Source organism: Barbus barbus, assembly GCF_936440315.1.
Source record: "Barbus barbus genome assembly, chromosome: 7".
Taxonomy (NCBI): Eukaryota; Metazoa; Chordata; class Actinopteri; order Cypriniformes; family Cyprinidae; genus Barbus; species Barbus barbus.
This window is the reverse complement of record NC_136735.1, coordinates 11,145,805-11,161,194: the sequence shown is the minus strand read 5'-3', so window position 1 is coordinate 11,161,194 and position 15,390 is coordinate 11,145,805.

Genomic DNA, 15,390 nt, shown 5'->3' with positions numbered 1-15,390 from the left:
TAAATCACAATACAGGTTTCCATTTTTCATGACTATCATTGTCTGATTTGATGGTTTTAGACATGTCAGCTAGTCAGTTTGGGAGGCATGCTAAACCTGCTTAAACCAGGTAAGACCAGTAAGACCACCTTAGGCTGGTTTATGTTGTTACTATTTCCTGTATGTGACCAATGCAAGAAGCACTTAGTCTGAGATAATAAACGGAGTGTGATTTCAGAAAGAGTGACATTGAGTTGGGTTGGCTGGACTATCTCTCATTGCAGAAAAGTGAAAGAAGGAAAACAAATCTGACAGCATGTTTAGACAATCATGTCAAAACCTAGACCACATCTGCTGTCCTTGGCTCATCAAATCACGATGGGTGACCGTAGTGGCGTTTTTCTCCCACTGGGTACAAAATACGGACTCTTTCCCTGAGGGTGCTTGCTGATTTAAGAGCATCATCATTATATCATCTATTGTGACACACAATTTAAAAAGCAGAATCGCATGAGAATCTGTGCAATCAGTTTCATTATGTGGATGTCTTCATATGTCATTCTGTCAGGATCATTATAAGCACTTGGTATCATTCTTGGTCTGTCTCTATTGTGCCACAAATGATCTCTGTCTGGGTTTGTCTCTCTCTATAACCTCCTTCCTCCTTAGCTGAGGAGACAGAGAAAACCTTTTCATTACTAATAGGGCTTGAAGACTCGGATCTGTAATGGGATAACAAAAGACATTTGATTAAGGCCCTCTTAGCAAGCATTAGCAGTAAAAACATAACTAAAACCATTAAAGGGTTCTTTTAACAGCGACCATTTAAGCCTAGGAAACAGCCCGGTGCTATCAAAGGTTATGAAAGAGCGCTGCATCACGATCAACATTCCTGCAATCAGCTCTGACCTTGATGACAGAGAGCCGTTTGAGTCTTGCAGACAAACTGCTGCTTCCAAGATGGAGGTTTATTGTTGCCACGGATACAAGCTTAGAATGTGAAGCACAGTAATAAATGGATACAAACAAGCCATCCAGTAATGATGAATCATCAGAGGGAGGTAACAAGGAGAGGAGGATGGGAGAGGAGGATGAGTTAAAGAATGCAGGAAGAATGTTGGAATGGACTGAGAAGAGAGTGAATGACAGTGGATTGCTTTTCATAGAGATGGGTGGATGCAGGGAACTCCAAGAGAAGATGCTATTAGCAATTAAAGAATTAAAATATTGTGATATAAATAAACAACATATATTTTTGTATTAGGGATATATTGGTTATTGCTTGATTTATTGTTTTTTCTTTTATTTATTAAATTTAATTCTATATATTAGTTTTACACTTAGATTGATTTTGCCGTCATCTAATACTTACTGAAAGGAATAGTCCACCCAGAAATGAAAATTCTGTCATCATTTATTCACTTTCAAGTTCCTCCAAACCTGTATGAGTTTCTTTCTTCTGTTGAACACAAAAGAAGGTATTTTTAAGAATATCGGTAAGCAAGCAGTTGCTGGTAGGCATTGACTTCCATGGTATTTTTTCAATACTATGGAAGTCAATGGCTACAGTACCAGTAACTGTTTAGTTACCATCATTCTTCAAAATAGCTTCTTTTGTGTTCAACAGAAGAAAGTAACTTGAGGGTGAGTAAATGACAGGATTTTCATTTTTGCCCATGGCCATTTCAAAACTCATTGGGGCTCCTGCTTACAAATTTATTTTTTGCGAGACATGAGATATTACATGCCAATTCTAAGAGGATTTTTTAAAGCAAGGAAAACCATAAAAAGGGTGGCATCTAAAGCATCAGGGACATTGTGAAACTGTGTGTCGTGAAATTACGTGTTGTGTGAAAAACCACACAAATAATAATGTCTTATTTTTAGTGAACTTATTGGCTGTGATGTTATTACGTCACTTTAGTTTTAAACATGAATGGGGAAAAAAAAACTTATGGCATTGTTCCTGGTTAGGACACGGTGTTAACATTTTACTGAAAGATTCATACATATGCAAATCACATGTGTGTACGTCATAGTGCATTATTATATCAGGTCATGGTGAGCAATGGTCTTTGTATTTCTTGCCACATCAGTGTATTACATAATTTTCATGATGAAATTTGAATTCTATTCATGGAATAGAAAGAGGCTTTGTACAAGCTGAATGCTGTCATTTTACTCATTGAGTCAACACAGTAACATTTATTTATATACATTTTTAGTCTAAAATGAACTGAAGTCAGATTATTCTATGATTAGGCCTATAATAAGATTTTGACTGATCCTTGTTAGCTAAATTGGATTGGATTGGCCATGTTATGCGAAGGGACTGCACCTCCATCTCCAAGACAGCCCTGCACTGGACTCCTGAGGGGAAAAGAAAGAGGGGAAGACCAAAGAACACATGGCGGCGAACAGTAGAGGCAGAGCTGAAAACCCTGAACCACACCTGGGGCACCATTGAAAAGCTGGCCAAAGACAGGCAGAAGTGGATGATCTTTGTTGCTGCCCTACACGCCAGTAGGCGTAACAGGCAGTAGTAGTAGTTGTTAGCTAAATGTATAATGCATTTCCATGCATTTCACTTTTTTAAGCCACATTTCACAAATCTTGAGCCAGTGAGTGACCTCTCTGAAAATGCTACATCGATTCCTAATCGCATTCATTCTCGTCTTTGGAAGTAGTGGTTTCTCCTCAGTGAGTAAAGCCGGACGTGCTAGGATGATCACACAATGCTCCTGTGATTTAAATGTAGTAGCCAAAATAGCTCAGCTCTTAGAGTCCACTGTGTTGTATCACAAAAGCATCACAACAAGCAAATAACTCAGACTCTAGTAACGCTACTGTTATGCAATTCCACAAGCATATTAACATTCCATAAACATACTGTTATGCCTACGTTTATTTATTTATTTATTTTTTTACGTACTTATTTTTTGTAAAACTGAAGACATGGAAAAATCTATAGTATTACTTCCTCATCTAAACTTCCAGTTTAAATAATAATAATAATAATAAATGACAAGCATTTTCATGGGGTTTTGAAAGGAATTTCAAAGTAAGCCCAGTATGCAAATTTAGGCCACAAATTATCTGTACCTGAAAACCCAATTTGCATAATACATATTTCACATTATATATTCATGATCTTACCATGTACAATTCATCATCGGTGCGTATTATTCTAAAGTAAAAAAAAAAAAAAAAGTATTCTTCCTTCATCATAATCAAACAACTTGTTCTGCCTTTGAAATGATTTCCATTTGTGCCAAGCTGTCTTATTTTTCTAATCCATTCAATCAATTTTCAGTTGATAAAATCAAGTTCTGCCTTATGGGTTTGTCTCATTAAACGTCTGAAGTTTCAAGAATGGTATTTTTTGTATTTTGCAAAACCCACTTTTTTAAAACTTGGTTTAACCACATTTGCCACCTTTGTATCCAGACCCACAACAAATTTGAGGTATATAGACATTTACATTCTTGTCTCGAGCTTCTTGGAACAAAAACAAACTTTTGACCTCCACTCGACCAACTGAGATATTAACCCAGAGGTAAAACGGGTTGTGAATGCCATTTCAAGCATACACTCTAAAATAAATGGTGCTATATATTACTAAAAGTGGTTCTTTGGCTCGTAATCATAGTGGAACCACTTTTGGTGCTGTATAGCACCAAATCTTGGTGCTTCAGTGGTTCTTCAATGGTTCTTTGGCAACGCTACCTTAAGCTCCTGTATGGTTCTTCAGCGGTTCTTTGGGGTGATTAAGGTGCTATATAGCACCACTGCTGTACAAAGAACCTGTTAAGCTCCTTTAAAGGTTCTTTATGAGCCAAAGAACTACTGTTGGTGCTGTTTAGCACAATTTTTGTTGAAGAAATCCAGTGCAATATGGCACCTATTATGGTTCTACATAGCACCTTTGAAGATATGGTGCTATATAGCACTGTATGAACATAACATAAAGGAGCACAACCAGAAGAGACAGCTGGCATAGTAGCAGAATCACAAGGACAATGCTAATGCTTGTATGAAGCATCCTCGTAGCTCCCTCAGCAAAACCAAAGATAGTGAAGGCCAAGGCTGCTCAGGATGGTTGATTCCAAAAGCTGAAGCTCCACTGGCGAAAGACTCGTCTGGCTCCTATTGATCCATGGGATTTCACAGAGCCAATTATCCCTCATTACCCACAGCTCATCACATGCCAGTCTGGGAAGGCATCCCAATAAAACACTAAAGGCCCTCTCACACTTCCCTTTCTGTACCACTAGCTGATGCAGGCCAATCGATTTCACAATTATGTTATTTTCCATACAGGTTAGCAAACATTTGCATCCACTTAGTGCACAGTTTGCTGTGGTTCAGTTGCTAGAAAGGAGACAAACTAAAATAACGTTATTATTGTGTTAACAGATGCAATTAAATATAACTCTGTGTGCTTTCCATTTTAATATTTGGGTTTAATCAACATCAATAGCCTGTGGTCACTCTTCTGTGTACTTTAGACACATTCAAACTGCTGATAGATTTTAAGCCTTATAAGAACTCTATAGAATTACACTTTGTGCAGCTCTGCTAAACAATAATTATTCCAGAATTTTTCACCAACCAAATTGATTTAATTGAGTCTGTCGGGCCTCCTAATCAGCTGTCTAAAGTGGCATAAATACAGTACTTTTATAACCCTGATTGCTAATTTCCATTTTGAACGATCTGATCACAGATGGCTATGCTAAATACACTAAATTGGGGTCTAAAATGTTCTGTGATCTGATCAGTGAAAAACTGGCGACCACACGGCATTTGTAGTGTAAACGTTCATGCATCCCAGACAATTTGATCTAGTCACCTGTCAAACAATCATCGCACTACAATAATGGTTTAAAACTTTGCATAGGGCCTACTGATAAATGTGCGACTCCGTGTCAAAGACTGAGACGGAAGAGAAGAAATTGTTGAATAGAGTCGTTATTTTTGTTTTCTTTGCATACAAAAAGTATTCTCGTAGCTTCATAAAATGACGGTTGAACCACTGATGTAACATGGACTATTTTAATGATGTCCTTACTACCTTTCTGGGCCTTGAACATTGTAGTTGCATTGCTGAGAGCTCTCGGATTTCCTCAAAAATATCTTAATTTTTGTTATGAAGATGAACGAAGGTCTTACGGGTTTGGAACGACATGAGGGTGAGTAATTAATGACAGAATTTTCATTTTTGGGTGAATTAACCCTTTAATGCATTTTTGAGGTTAACGATAACTACCAAAAGGCTCCCTGAACCCCTGTCAAAACACTACTCATTACATACTTTAATAGTCTTGCATATGATGTAAAGGTTTTATAATGCAAATATTCTTTCTTAATTTTAAAAAGCAATTTGTTACACATTTCCCAAACAGGACTTGTGAAATCTGAGAAAACCTGACTCCACACAGGAGGTAAACAAACCAGTCCCAAGCATGCTCGAGATCAATGGCAGATCAGACACAGGGGACCACCAATGTCTGAAGCAGTAAATAACACTATGCCTCATTGTCTATTGTCATTAGTCTTATTATCATCATGTAGTGCTGAAGAAAGAGGCAGCATTGACAAGCCTGGGCTTCTTTACAATAATAAGGGAAATTACATCTACAATGGCTCTTCATCGGTTTTCTTTGAAATTGATTGAAATAAGTGCAATGAATTGTTTTGACCAATATTTGAACAATATTAACAATTTTCTTGGTTATTGGTTGTATAATGTTGGGTCTTCTACCAAGACCACCATTTCTTCAAGTCTAAAAAAAAAAAAAAAACATTTTGTAACCATGCACTGCCAAGTGAGAACTGCATTTATTTAGCATATAAATTAGTTAGACAATCCAAAACTTAACTATCCATAATAACCTGTCAGCAGCCTACTCCGTGTATTTGGAAAAATGCCTTTTATGCCAGCTATCAAAACAAAAGTGTAAAATAGCAAAAAAAACAACAACAAAAAACAAAGTGTTGTTATACTGATTAGGCTACTGTAACTGGAGACAAGAAAAAGGCCGGCGACGTCATGGCTGTTTGCATAGGCAGCTAAAATGCTGTCTAGTTAGGCAGCTCACTAGGCTTTGAGACGCGACCTATCAGTTGACAGGGGATCTCTCCCTGAATAATCGGGATTGCGCTGCGTGTCATTGACAGTTGATGCGTTCGTGGGCAAACATGTCATGTATGCTAAGGGTGGAGGCGCTAAATAATCAGAAATGGAGCTCATGCTCTCACTCTCTTTGGTTCGTGGATGTGAGAAATGATACCGCATGCGGCTCTGCCGCTTTTCATACTAACCATGGAGATGCCACATTTCATGAGATACATAATAATAATGTCAAACGCGATTCAAGCATATCGGTCACGGGTATATATTTGGAGGTATGTTACCTCGCTGCAAAATCGTGCCCGACGGCGCAACCACGGTTCAACAGATTTTCACCATTTTTCTCCAATAACGTAGGCGAGTCGCGGAACAAATCCGTCTCCTCGAGCCCCTCACATGACCGCCGCTTGCTAACATCAGCAAACCCGATGACTAGAAACACGCAGCTCCCATTGTCACCATCCAAAACATGTTACATGTGTCAGAAAGTGTGCCTCTCACCTCGCAGATCTGTGCCCATTCTCCGCCCGTGCTCAGCAGCCTCTCCAGCAGGATGACGTCACGAGCGCCACTCTCTGCAGCAGAAGACGAGCGCGAACCAACACGCGTCGCGCGGCGCAGGGAAAGAAAAAATAAATAAATAAATGAATAAAGGGGCGTGTGTGACGCTCACCGCAACGCGCTGAATGCATGCCCTACTTGTCCCGCTTGGAGTCGGGGTTTTAAGTAAGGTGACTGTGATTCAGCTTTTTTTTTTAGCAATGTAGCCTACTGAAGATAAAAAAACATTTATTGCGGATGGTTTTGACATCAAGAAGGTACGCCACGCAGTGTAGACTACATTTTATGTTTATTACATATAACATTCAGTCTTATAGTCATATAGATCAAAGGATTTCAAACTTTTTTTTTCTTTTGAAATTGAGATTTATACATCATCTGAAAGCTGAATAAAAATATTTTTTAGTTGTTGTTAGGATAGGACAATATTTTGGTTGAAACACAACTATTTGAAAATCTGGAACAACAACAACAACAACAAAAAAAATACTGAGAAAATCACCTTTAAATTTATCCAAATGAAATCCGGAATGCGTATTACTAGTCAAAAAATTGTTTTCATATATTTACGGTAGTAAATGTCAATACAGTGTATTGTTGGCAATTGTTACAATTATAACCGTGCTACTTATGCTGGTTTTGTGGTCCAGGGTCACATTTGTATATATATATATAAAAAAAAAAAACTATTTATACTGTGCGAAGAAAATACCAAATGTTGCATTATAAAGACGAATTTAATATCTGCTTTTCTATTGATATTACACTAGAGCCAAAGCAAATTATTTCAATATTAACTGAAAAATATTATTTAAATATTTCCTTATATGTACTTTGTATTACGTTGACAGCGCATTTTTTCCCTACCCACTGGAGCAATGGCATATGTAGGTATAAACAATATATATAAATAAATAAATAAATAAATACAAATAAACAATTCAGTTGAAATGTATTGGATAGCAGATTTACAAAGAGTAACTCAATGGTTCGTTTCACTGGAAATATAGCTAGTGAACATTTATGCTGGTTGAAATAAAACTTGCTGCACATCAGATGTATAAGTTCCTCTGGACAAACCGTTTGCCTTCTTATATGTAGTTAAGAAGACATTGAATTTCCAGCTTTACTTCCCAACCTGGTCAGACATATCAAAAGAAAAACCCTTCTGAACCAAACAGAGACGGTTCTATCTAGTGCAACCTATGTCTAAAGAAATATGGGGCTCTGATGTAAAAGCAATTACTCGTTAACTCAGATCCTGTTGGCTTAATAATTTTTAATAAACGTGTTTGTGCGTATAGAAAAATTATGCATCATACCTGTCTAATTTGGGAATAAATAATAATTTCAGAACTGGCCTGTTGTCCTGAGGTTTTGTTATTTGGCAATGTTAAACACCTGATCAAATGTGCAACAAGTCCGTGATTGAGAAGCAACCTTTCAGTCTAAACCGGGGTGAAACACACCTGAACTAATTAAGGTCTACAGGGCATCCCTGGTCTAAACCCTGAAACAAGTGCAGAGACTTGAAGACATCGTTACAGTAAAACATTACCGCCATCTTGTGGTTGTATTGTAAATACGCACGAGGAACCACAGTGAAAAACTATCCACAGTGACAAAGTATCGTGAACACCCATTATTACAGGAGTTAAATCATTTATGTAGGCTACAGTGAAATTTTATCTCTGGGTTGCATATCAGTGTAATATGTGTTCAGCAGTGTTTAGTACAAGCCGTGGGTGCCCTTACTAAAATTAACCATGGGTTTATTGTGGAAAAGGTTTTTGCCATATTGATTACAATTTGTATAACCACCGCTTTACCACAAATACCATGGTTAAACTATGGTTAGTGGAGCAAAGCCATGGTTAATTTGTGGTTGCCATAGCTTAACTATAGTAACATTGTTTTTTTGTTTGTTTGTTCGTTTCAATTGTAGTAAAACTACAGTTAAATGGGTGACTTGTTGGACTCTATCTATCTATCTATCTATCTATCTATCTATCTATCTATCTATCTATCTATCTATCTATCTATCTATCTATCTATCTATCTATCTATCTGTCTGTCTGTCTGTCTGTCTGTCTGTCTGTCTGTCTGTCTGTCTGTCTGTCTGTCTGTCTATCTATCTATCTATCTATCTATCTATCTATCTATCTATCTATCTATCTATCATCTGTCTGTCTGTCTGTCTATCTATCTGTCTGTCTGTCTGTCTATCTATCTAAAGCCACTACAGTTTGGTCCCACAATGAACACAGCATGTCATAACAGACATGACTTACAGCACCAGGAGTTTCATCAGACCTTCATCTGTTCCCTCACAGATAACAATGTTCTATCTTGTTATCTGCAAGGGAATATTACATGGCCGTGTGCATTCCGGTGTCCTCGAATAGACTTTAATGAGACCAGTAATTCCTAAACACCTGCTGTAGATGAAACGCTGTCATCTTCAGCACAGCTCAATTAAAGGACGTGTTTTCCCCTAACCCTTCCATACACACACACACACACACACATTCTCTCTACAGTCATTTTAATTCAGACATTTCAAAAAGTGACAACCACACTATGGGCTAATTGCTAGCCTGTCATCTACCTTTGTATTTTGATGGATTCCATTCATGATGTGCTGTGCTTTTCCATAGCTTTTTAGCAATAAATGCTTACTGAGGATATTATTAGCTTCTATTTGCTTAGCAACGATAGCATGTGCCTGAAATGTGTCGTTTTTTTGTTTTTGTTTTTCTCTGTAATTTAAACACTGAGACATTGGAGACGTGCAGTATTGAAGCAAAGCAAGAAATTAGAATGAAATCTCTCAGCTACACTGAGCTTGATTGCGTATCTGTGCAATGGTATGTTCCCCATAATAATAATAAGTGCATTTCTATTAAAGCCAAATGGAAATCAATACACCTGCAAACAATATGCATTACTCACATCCTGTCTTACAAGAGTACTATCAACAGGGGACAGCAAAAGATAGAGTTTCTCAAAGGGGCAAACAACTGCAGGCACTACAAGCACAAAAGTGCTGTTGCATATCACTGAAATATGAATGTGCACAGAGTACAACTACTTCAATATTGTGTGCTAATGTATATAATCAACACAATTGTATTATTCATTGGCATTATATTATATTTATTGCAGAAAATAATTAATTATAAAAAATATAAATGCAAAATGTAAAATATTTCTGAAAAAAATCTGCAATATTCACATCAATATTTGTCATAGGCCAGCCAACAGATATACCGAGACACCTAATAAGCCATTAAAATCTGAAGATAATAGAAATACAAAAATCATCCAGAATTCAGTTTCTGAATTCGCTGCACTGAAAATGCAAACAAGTTTGTTTTCTCTGTGGAATTTTGTGTTCAAACAATGAAAACGCAAGTATGTGCTAATAATACGACTCAAGTGGCCACTGAACATACTGAGAGGATAAAATAAACAAACAAGACCTAAGTGAAGGGCATGATTAGAACCGGCACACAATATGCATATCAACCTAGATTAGGCACTAAATGCCACAAAAAGGAATGTTGGCTTACTGAAGACTTTGTAATTGCACAGGGAGGCAATTTTAAAACTAACACATCAAGTGAAACTTGTGCACAAAAAATTCAAGTAATATTTCTCTGTTAATGACACTGTGCAGATAAATGTGTGAAATCACGTTCAGCAATGACAATAGTACAGACCTCCGCATTCTTAGCTTGAACCACAGATGTTGCCATAGTAACAGAGTATATCTTATCAAGTATGGCTCTTGTGTGTGTGTGTGTGTGTGTGTTTCTGGAACTTATTTGGGCTTTCAGTGTAGGTATGACAACAGGCTGTTGAGTTGTTACACTGATTTGCATGTTAATAGATTTAACAGCTATGATGTGCTTGTTTAACCCCTAGCAAGGTTTCAAAACAATTGCAGTCATATAGCTTGAATTAGGATCAGTATGGGCTTTTATGTAAATGGTATAAGATACTTGCAAACTAAAAATAGAGTCGCTTCAGATGGGAGCGATTCAATTCAGCATTGGGGTGGATATGGTTGCAATGCCAGTAGTATTAACTGTACATTAAGCCAGTACTTTCGCAAATTTTTACACCTCAGAAAAAAAATACATCCAGTTTCGTACTGATTGAAATTTTGCACATCCTGAGGGAACTGACAATCCAAGGCAGGGATGATTGACAGGTGAAACTGTTCCAATCCACGGCTTTGATGCTCATACAATCTGCTGAGAGCTGTAAGGCGACGTTCATGAATTTCCCCTTCTTACCCCTTAATTCAACAATCTCTGCATAAAACAAGACGGGTGGCCCGTGGCCCTTGTTGCATATCCATAAAGACTAAATTGTTTGAACCTGTTAGACTTTATAGCCCCCGCTCAGCTCAGGAAATCGCCTGGCGCACATCCCATTGTCAAATATAATGAGGGTGCTTGATGTGAGGGCACTCTGGTACATAATGAGGCGTGCTGCTCTGAACACAGAAAAGTACATCTGGCCTATGCTGGACCGCTGCAGGAGAAACTTTGAGCCCTGTTGGCCTGGACAAAAGATTTGAGTCCATTTTAATGGAGATCTCTATACACTACATTTACAAAGTTATGAACTTTATATTGTTTTTAGAAGAAAAGTATCTGCTTAATTTAATGATTTCCAATACATAAATGAAATGCTAAAGGATCTCGGAAGAAGATGTTGAAGAAGAACAAATTTTTGTCCATAAAATGAATGTTAATGGGGTCAAAATGTATAAAAAAAGATATATATATATATATATGTGTATACACACACACACACACACACATATATATAGTACTCAGCATTTGAAGTGGATCAGAAAAGTTTATCAAAGCTGTCCTAAGTCAAATGTTGACTACTGTGTATATATATATATATATATATATATATATATACAGTGGGTACGGAAAGTATTCAGACCCCCTTACATTTTTCACTCTCTGTTATATTGCAGCCATTGGCTAAAATCATTTAAGTTCATTTTTTTTCCTTATTAATGTACACACAGCACCCCATATTGACAGAAAAACACAGAATTGTTGACATTTTTGGAGATTTATTAAAAAAGAAAAACTGAAATATCACATGGTCCTAAGTATTCAGACCCTTTGCTCAGTATTTAGTAGAAGCACCCTTTTGATCTAATACAGCCATGGGTCTTTTTGGGAAAGATGCAACAAGTTTTTCACACCTGGATTTGGGGATCCTCTGCCATTCCTCCTTGCAGATCCTCTCCAGTTCTGTCAGGTTGGATGGTAAACGTTGGTGGACAGCCATTTTTAGGTCTCTCCGGAGATGCTCAATTGGGTTTAAGTCAGGGCTCTGGCTGGGCCATTCAAGAACAGTCACGGAGTTGGTGTGAAGCCACTCCTTCATTATTTTAGCTGTGTGCTTAAGGTCATTGTCTTGTTGGAAGGTAAACCTTCGGCCCAGTCTGAGGTCCTGAGCACTCTGGAGAAGGTTTTCGTCCAGGATATCCCTGTACTTGGCCGCATTCATCTTTCCTTCGATTGCAATCAGTCGTCCTGTCCCTGCAGCTGAAAAACACCCCCACAGCATGATGCTGCCACCACCATGCTTCACTGTTGGGACTGTATTGGACTGGTGATGAGCAGTGCCTGGTTTTCTCCACACATACCGCTTAGAATTAAGGCCAAAAAGTTCTATCTTGGTATCATCAGACCAGATAATCTTATTTCTCACCATCTTGTGGTCTTTCAGGTGTTTTTTTGTGTCTTGCACTGAGGAGAGGCTTCCGTCGGGCCTCTCTGCCATAAAGCCCCGACTGGTGGAGGGCTGCAGTGATGGTTGACTTTCTACAACTTTCTCCCATCTCCCGACTGCATCTCTGGAGCTCGGCCACAGTGATCTTTGGGTTCTTCTTTACCTCTCTCACCAAGGCTCTTCTCCCCCGATAGCTCAGTTTGGCCGGACGGCCAGCTCTAAGAAGGGTTCTGGTCGTCCCAAACGTCATCCATTTAAGGATTATGGAGGCCACTGTGCTTTTAGGGACCTTAAGTACAGCAGAATTTTTTTTGTAACCTTGGCCAGATCTGTGCCTTGCCACAATTCTGTCTCTGAGCTCTTCAGGCAGTTCCTTTGACCTCATGATTCTCATTTGCTCTGACATGCACTGTGAGCTGTAAGGTCTTATATAGACAGGTTTGTGACTTTCCTAATCAAGTCCAGTCAGTATAATCAAACACAACTGGACTCAAATGAAGGTGTAGAACCATCTCAAGGATGATCAGAAGAAATGGACAGCACCTGAGTTAAATATATGAGTGTCACAGCAAAGGGTCTGAATACTTAGGACCATGTGATATTTCAGTTTTTCTTTTTTAATAAATCTTCAAAAATGTCAACAATTCTGTGTTTTTCTGTCAATATGGGGTGCTATGTGTAAATTAATGAGGAAATAAAATGAACTTAAATGATTTTAGCAAATGGCTGCAATATAACAAAGAGTGAAAAATTTAAGGGGGTCTGAATACTTTCCGTACCCACTGTATATATACATATTCTACAATAAAAACTGTTAATTGGGTACTGTAAATTACTTTAACGAAATAATGTGGGAAAAAATATAAATGGTTTACCATCACATTATATGTCATTTTATTGTAAAGGGCTTCCAAAATTATGTTTTTTGGAAATAAAAACATCAAATTACCATGTAATTTATAATGAAAACCTGATTCAAGCAGTTATATACCAGCTTTATAAATCTGGTCATCAATATTTCTGCCTGTATAACTTAAAATACAGTAAACACACACACACAAACAATGTAATTGTCTTTTTTTTCAGCTGAATTTCTGGCACAGCTATAAATTTAATGGGCTATATCTTACAGTGTTCAGTTGTTAACAGTATATCTATCAAAGCTTGTACATTGTAAGTTAAACGTCATGATATAAGAGTATCCAGATCCATTATAGGCTACTAGCGACTTAAATGCAGATATAATCAGTGTAGAAATAAAGATGGACGACGAACGTCATGCCTATGGAGAACTTTGACGTAGTCAATTGTTAGACCAAGCAAACAGGATGCCCATAATTTTTACCACTGGCATCCTGATACACTGTATTTGGTTAATACTAACCAGCACATCCTGCCACCAGCCTGTTAGGCACAAAGAAGCAAAAAGCGTAGAGCAGCCCAGTGAAGGAATGGGCTTCCCTCACTCAACTGATCACCAATGGCAGTAGGCTGACACTTCATGAATGCATTAAGCCATCAATCCAGTCGGCTGTCGGCGCTCACTGAGAGAAGGACGAGAGAAACAGGATTGAGATCGGTCTCCCGTTGACTTCTAATAGATCAGAATGGCCAGTCGACTCTAAGAGGATGTAAACGGTATCTAACAAGCGGTGAACATCAGGAGATCAAAGGTGCTCCTGCTGGTAGATGTATGGCACCCCTTCATGTGGAATATCTTGAGAACAGAAATAATGCCCAAAACTCTTTGATTTGTCAGCAGAATGAACTAGATTAAAAAAAAAACAAAAAAAAATTGTGAAAAATACCTCAAGTGTCCTTACTGTGAGAAAATATCACATTTTCCTAGGTGAAGATTGTGTTGAGTCCAGGGAGTGACAATGTCTTAGCTGGCTATATATATATACTAATGTAATTTCATACACAGAATGGAGAAGCTAAATCTCTATCGGAAACACTTCCTCTCAGCAGTAAATGCTGATAATTACTGTAGAGAAGAGACTTCATGTGTCTTCCCACTGGTTCACAAACATCTCACCTTACGCAGCCTCGTGAGGATAATGTAAGAAACCTAGGTTTTCTAAAAAGAGAGAGCAACTATTGTTTCCTGCTCTGCTTTTAAAGTTAAAGTCCTATTTAATTTGCACATCCACCAAACACCCAGCCTATGTCATTTCAGTAATCAACATGCTTTAGATGAAGTCAAATAATTATACAATTTATAATGGCCTGCTAATTAAGGACATAATGACAGGTTTTTCTAAGTGCTCAAGCACTGCAGGATACTAGCGGAGGTCAGTTTCATCCTCTATCATGGTCTTGCCTACCTACTGGTCAAGTAGAGAGTCCTTCAAGAGCTACTGTGTTTTCACAGCGAGGTCCCCAAAAAGACAGACCACCTCCCACATTTCATGCCCCCCCCCGCTCTCAGATACAATCCATTTTCAGTAAAAAGCCACAGTGGGAGGGAGTGTACCACAACGTGAGGGAGAGGGGGTGGGGAGTGACAAGCTCAAATGCTCAAACAGAAGAAGGAAATCTTAGTTTGTTTCACAATACCCTGCATATACTCTCCAAAGACCAATAACAAATAACACAGCTTGAAAACAAGACCAAAAAGAACCAGATTAAACAAAGAATTTAATATTTCTGGTCATCAGTGTGTAGCAGGGATGGTTAATGACGTTGTAATGGTCCTACATTTCCCATATAATATGTAACACAGATGAGACACAGTTGGTGACTTCTGAAAAACAAATTAAAGAAGATTTCAATTCATTATATGGAACATATTAATAGTGTAATGTTACCAATACACACACACACACACACACACATAATGTAATGTAATTTGGATTACTTAATCAGATTCCAAAAAATGAGTATGGATAATTGGATTATATTACCATTCAAAATTTTCATAATTAGATCACAATTACTTTTAT